Genomic DNA, 6,647 nt, shown 5'->3' on the forward strand with positions numbered 1-6,647 from the left:
TAAGGAGGAGTTTGGTCCATGTGACTAAGCCATCTGGTTTGCTAATTGGTGCTTATCTGGAAGAGAAACAAGATTCTCCTATTTGGATGACAGGAGGCAGTAGTACATAGTGGAGCAAGGCATCCACTAAAGTTAGGACCTTATCTTCCCATGAGAACTGTTATCAAGAGTGAGAGAGCTGTCTCCTTTTGGATATGCACTCCAAAAAGATAGCTTTCCGGTTTTGAGGGGATAGTTTTCAACGGTGAAAGATTCATATCTCAAAGGAGAAGAGAAAGGATTTATAAATGCAAGCTTTCTAAAGAAACTGCTCTAAGATGAGTTGAGGGGCCTGTAATATTCTATTCAGCAACATAAACATATTGTTTTATATAATGTCAAAGATAAAGCTGGATACTAGGGAAAGCAGTAAAGGCAAATTTTATTCAGTAATAACTATAGGAATAGGGGACAGAATCCAGTGTCTTCTGAACTTTCATCATTATTTTTGCTGAAAAGACCTAAATTTTCCTGGCAACATCTAGATTTATCAGGCAGGTATTTTAAGGAGGACAAAGGTCATCCTAGTGTCACAGTCTTAGGCTGCTGACATGCTAGAGCTTGTCAAGTCCCTCAATGCCGAAGTTTGGTTGGATAATTACGTGCTAAGAGAGTTTTCTGGTTTTTTTGTTTGTTTGTTTGTTTGTGTTTTTTTCAGTTGTTAGTAACAAGAAGGGTGAATATCAAAAACATTAGGTGGCTCTACGTTTCATATTAGAGCATTTTACTGCGTATATATTCTACCCCAATTCAAATAACTACTCATAAGAATGATGTCAAGATAATGGAAAGATTTATGTCTTGTCCTACCTTTTCAGAGCTCTGATTCTTGTCCAGAAATTCTTTTTAAATCAAATTATAGAATGTAGACTGCCAAATTTTAATTTCCTGGTTGTTCTTTTGCAGTTTCTAGGAAGTTGATTTTTTTCATATACTTTAGAAAAAATATATGCACTACAAGTATCATTCACATAGATTAAGAAGTGAAGCCATCTCACTGGAGATTTGCAATGACAGCTAACCCATTCCCACATGACCATGCTAGAACTAGCTCAGAGGGGTAAAGCAATTTGACTAAAGTCATGTATATAGCTAACCACAGCATCCAACTAGAAACTAGAACTCCATTTTCTTACAATATATTCTAGTATGAAATTTCCACACATGTGTAGATGTGGGGTTAAAATAAAAGATTCCTTCAGTATCTTATAATATAAATTCAATGTATTTATTATTAGAGAAATTTTATTTATCATCCTGTTTTTAAAATGGAAATTCAGAAAAATAGGTATTTTAAATGCTTTTATTTCTCCTTTAAATTCTGAAATAATATATAAAAATTGATTTAACTTATATCTGTTCCATCCTTTTAACAGTTTAGCCAACTCTTCAGGCTTAATCTTTATTTTTACTATAACTTTCCCATTATTATCTACATTTATTTGAATTTTAGAACTCTGAGTTTTTCTCCTTCAACATCCTTTTCATTAATATTTAAGACAGGTTCCCACAGCTTCAAACTCAGTCAAAGTGAACTAAGTGTTGATGTTAATAATGTAAGCTTTCTGAGACTTAAATCTGAAGGTCAGGTTGAGATGCATGCCACCAGGGTCAATGTGGAATGTCCAGAAGTGGCATACTTGATGAAAGAAATAAGACACTTAGTGAGACTATGCTCAAGAGATTCTGGATCATCTCCTGATTTAAATTTCAGGTTCCTATACAGTAGAAAGTAATGTAAATGCAATTCTTTTTTGAAGCGTGAAGTACATGAAATATTATACTCTGCAGCATGCACTACACCCAATGCATTTTTTTGTTGTTGTTTTAAATCTGTACCTGTTCACACTGCTGATTCTTAGGGAACCAAACATATTAGAATGTGAACAATCACTTCTAGTTTCCCACCATATTTTTTTGAATTGCATGTCAGGAGGTGTAACGTTTGGATAAATTCAGAACATAATGAAAGAAAGAAGGAGAGGAGAGAACTCTGATGAGTTCATGGTTTTATTCTTTTGTTGCAGGGAAAAGAGACAAATTATTCTGGTGACTGTAGACTGGAATCCTGGAATTAGGTTCATACCATTTTTGGGTACCATCTTTGGCTTTTTCTAGTTCAGCAAATATGCTTTTAAATTCACTCTCCATGCTAACATAATTAATGAAAGTTGCACCTTGAATTCATTTCAATGTCTTCCTTTATCTCCACCAAGGGCTGTTGCTAAGTGGGTATTGAACCATATATCAGAGGAGAGAGAGATCATTACCCCCAAAACATACCCACTCTGCCTCCATGAAGACGCTTAGGCAGGATTCAATTTTAAGGAAAAGAGCCAGGAGCACAAAGAGCCGAGAGACTGAAATAGTTTAACTCAAATGAGGCTTAGAGTATTACCTAAAATGACTGCATAACTTATTTAAATCAGATAAGTTTAAAATGCATTATGTGTATACATATATATATACACGCATACATAAATGTGTTTATGTACGTGTCACTGTGTGTGTGTGTGTGTGCACGTGTGTGCCACCACCAAAGCAGCAAGTGGTGGCTTGGACCCAGATTATTTAAAAAACAAAGGAGTGGCACTTTTCTACCCATTAAATTGATTATGTAAAATTTGCAGTGGAGCTGCATTTTCTATCCTAGATTATTCTTTAATTGCTTTAAATTGCCTTTAATTATATCTCCTCTTTGACTGAAGTATCACTAAGATTTAGTTTCCAGAAAAATCAAATGTATGCAAGGTGTACTCAGTAACTAATTTTTGATGTAGGAGTGCAGATATTTATTCAATATACTGATTTCCTTTCTTTTGGGTGTATACCCAGCAGTCACATTGCTGGATCATATGGTAGCTCAATTTTTAGTTTTTTGAGGAACGTCGAAACTGTTCTTTAAATGATGACTAATTAAAATTCTGTCAATTTCTTGAAGATGGTAGACCTGAGTTTCAACTGAAATTCCACTATCACATGTAGTCAAATATAATATGAATACTTCTATGCTCTCCATTTAATGTGATGAATAATGGAAGCCTTGGGACAAAAGGAAAAGTCTTTATTCTTCTGCACGACTCCACTATTAAAGCATCATTGCTTCTAGGTGAAGGATATTACCTCAAAGCATAGGTAAGAGGTGAACAACTCAAAGGAGATAAAACATACAAGGTTAATATTAGAGAGCCATTATTCCAAACTGAGAGAGGTTCCTGGAGTCTTGAGGGTGAGCAACCATAGGGGATTTTCATCTTCAGAGAGGTGAGTGCGCAATGGCATTCAGCAATACCCCTAAGCACTACATTGGCTGTGGGCCTGTGAATGAATTATGCTGAAGAGCTTGGTTATCTTTGCATACAACATTTTTCAAGGAAATTCTGACAAGAAGTGTAATCATACTTCTATCCTCTCACACAATTATCAGAGGGGGAAATAGTTTTAGCAAGAACATGACAGACGTAAGGTTTATTGTTTATTAAACATGCACTATATCATTAGTAATTTTCATAGAATCCCAGAATATGTCAGGAAATTTCATTAATTGATATTCATCTTGATGTATCTTTGCAAGAGATTTGAAAGCAAGCATTGCATATTATGGCAGGAAAATGTATGATTTATAGGTATGAAGTTCAAGTTGGCTAAATTCATGAAGCACATCCCTTCCTTCCTATAGGAAACTAAAATTCCTTTGACAAAATTTCTAAAGAAATGGACTTTCCATCTCACTTGTATATAGTAGCTGATGGCTATAGTTCTTGAGTGCTCAGACATTTCACTCTTAGATGCTAATTTGTGCCATCATAAATCAATTTAAGGTAGACATAGTTAACAGAGAAAACTAGTAATCCTTTCAAACATCTGTCAAGACTCTACTACCTTGTATGTGTGGCCTCCAGCTAGTTGAGCATCACTACATTATCAAGGACAGCATCATGAAGTGGAGGGGATAAGGTACCTAGCGAAAAAATGCTGATCAGTTAATAAAAGCTTATGGGTTTGATGTCCTCAGCAGTGTGCGTCAGGGGCCACTTGTGGGCCTAATGAATTGTGCTACATTAAACAAATCATGAAGTTTTACCAATCTTGAAAAGCAATTTTTACATAATTTATAAGAAATGAAAGCAAAGCTGTACCAAAAGGAGTGTGCTACTGACAAAACTCAAAACAGTAAGTTTTGATGAACTTAATATACTTAAGTCTATTCCTGTGATAAAACATGGTTTGTTTCAGGTTAAAGGATACATATCATCCTGGGAGTTTTGCCAAATACAAAATAAATTTTTCTATTTGGCAAATGAATATTTTCAAAGGTTCTTTCTAAACAAACCTTTTTCTAAACCAATTTTGCTAAGAATGTCTTCTAAGAGAGCATGGAAAAAACATACTCTGTCTTTATAGACTCTAGGGTATCAGAAAGCGGGACAGGTCATAGAGGTTTACGTAATCTCAGCATTCTTTTATTTTTAATTTATATATATTTTTTATGGCATTTTAGGTTTGGGGGTACATGTGAAGAACATGCAAGATTGTTACATAGATACACACATGGCAGTGTGATTTGCTGCCTTCCTCCCCTTCACCTGTATCTGGCATTTCTCCCCATGCTATCTCTCCCCAACTCCCCACCCCCCACCGTCCCTCCCCTATTTCCCCCCAACGGACCCCAGTGTGGGATGCTTCCCTCCCTGCGTCTATGTGTTCTCATTGTTCAACACCCGCCTATGAGTGAGAACATGCGGTGTTTGATTTTCTGTTCTTGTGTTAGTTTGCTGAGAATGATGGGAGAAGAGGAATGGGGAGTGACTGATTAAAAGTTATGTTGTGATGAACTGTTTTGGAACTATATAGAGGTGAGGTGGTAGTTACATAACATTGTGAATGTACTAAATGTCACGGAATTATACTACTTTACATGCCTTATTAATCTGTATTTCATCTGAATTACTAAAAATTATTAAAACCTCGCCTTTATATTATGCCCTGAAGGCCCCACACGAGCCAACCTCTGCCTCTCTTTACCTTATTTTGTATTCCTTTCCCCCTTGTTGCATATGTCTCAAGCATTACTTGAGCAATCTTATTTTTTTCTGAGTCTTTGGTTTTGAGATTCCATTTTCCTGGGAACTTTTGCTGTTCTTCAGGTCTCCATTTAAGTGGTAATTCTTTAGAGAGCGCTTCCCTCACCATCCAATTAATGTTACTGTTTCTGTCTACTCTGTAGCAGTTTTTATTATCTGAAATTTCTTTATTTCTGCCTCCCCTCCACAAACTCCAGTCCTGTAAATTCTATGGGGGTAGGAATTTTATATGTCTTATTCATCACAATTTACAGAACCTAAAAGAGGGTCTGAAAAAGTAGGCTTACAACAATGTAATGAACAAACTAATGAATATGGCAGTTTTAGGTAGGAATTTACTAAGTTCAAAGAGAACTAATGTGTCTCCTAAAATTTTCAAGTCCTATATGGTGTCAGCATTTTCATTGTAATTGATAGGGAAGTATTAACCAGCCATTTGAACATCTGTTACATGATATGCACTGAGCTCAGGTCTAGATACAGAAATGAGTATAAATGAACCTGTCCATGGTGTTACAGCTCTTTTAGAATATGTCTAGCAGGTTTTTCAGTTTTCACCAGAACGCCCACCTCAAAACAGAGATGAACTCCCTACTTATGTGCTTTAAAAATGAGTATATACATGCTTTTAAAGTCATGCAGAATCATACGGATTTCCATTTCATTAAACCCTTGGAGTAATTGTATAGGCAAATCAAACGTACATAGACTTCTTCATTAAGACAATGTATTTGTAATGGTTAGCTTTTGTTTTTCTATTTAAAATAAATGGACATGAAAAAAAAAAAAGGCTGAGGCGGGCAGAACACATGAGGCCCACGAGTGTGAGACCATCTTGGCCAGCATGGTGAAACTTCATCTCTATCAAAAAAATTATAGAATTAGCCAGGTGAGGTGGTGTAAACCTGTAGTCCCAGCTACTGGGGAGGTTGAGGCAGAAGAACTGCTTGAACCCGGGAGCCGAAGGTTTCAGTGAGCCGAGATGGCACCACTACACTCTAGCTTGGGCAACAGAGTGAGAGCATGTCTCAAAAACAAAACAAAACAAAACAAAACCAACAACTGTATATCCCACCATCCCTGGAGAAATTTAGTTGTTACAAATTTAATTGTAAAATTGCCAAAATAGAAGTGCTGTGATGATAAGAATGTAAAACCCTCTGTAATCTGTTGCTCAAGTGATAAATGTTTCAACACACAAGTTAATGTCAGATATCTTTTATATATGAAGGAGAGTTCAAACAGCTATATTTTATATTTGTGAAGGGGAGTATACAAAGCTCAACTTAGTATATATCATGCTATGTTGTGGTGGTTAATTTTCTTAACTGATATTTCTGACTTAAATGTGTAATTTCAATTAAAAGTGAGTATTTCCTTTGCTTGTATTTAAAATTAAGAGTCACAGCGATATTGAGTTTTTGTATAAGGCGTAACGGCAGTTCATTTTTTTCTTTTTCAGAAACAGCCTCTCTTGGAGGTAAACACTTAGAGGAATCCGCAAAGGCTAGACTTAGGAGAGAA

At 35.8% G+C, this 6,647-nt stretch overlaps 1 non-coding gene across 1 annotated transcript; it reads left to right on the forward strand.

The window, feature by feature from the left end:
• Window positions 1-5,631: 5,631 nt before the first annotated feature.
• Window positions 5,632-5,693, forward strand: LOC116556848. Its single transcript, XR_004271193.1, has one exon. It is a non-coding gene; the product is annotated as a U7 small nuclear RNA (small nuclear RNA).
• Window positions 5,694-6,647: the final 954 nt, after the last annotated feature.

This window comes from Sapajus apella, unplaced genomic scaffold, assembly GCF_009761245.1.
Source record: "Sapajus apella isolate SASKATOON/1434 unplaced genomic scaffold, GSC_monkey_1.0 scaffold17, whole genome shotgun sequence".
In the NCBI taxonomy this organism is placed as follows: Eukaryota; Metazoa; Chordata; class Mammalia; order Primates; family Cebidae; genus Sapajus; species Sapajus apella.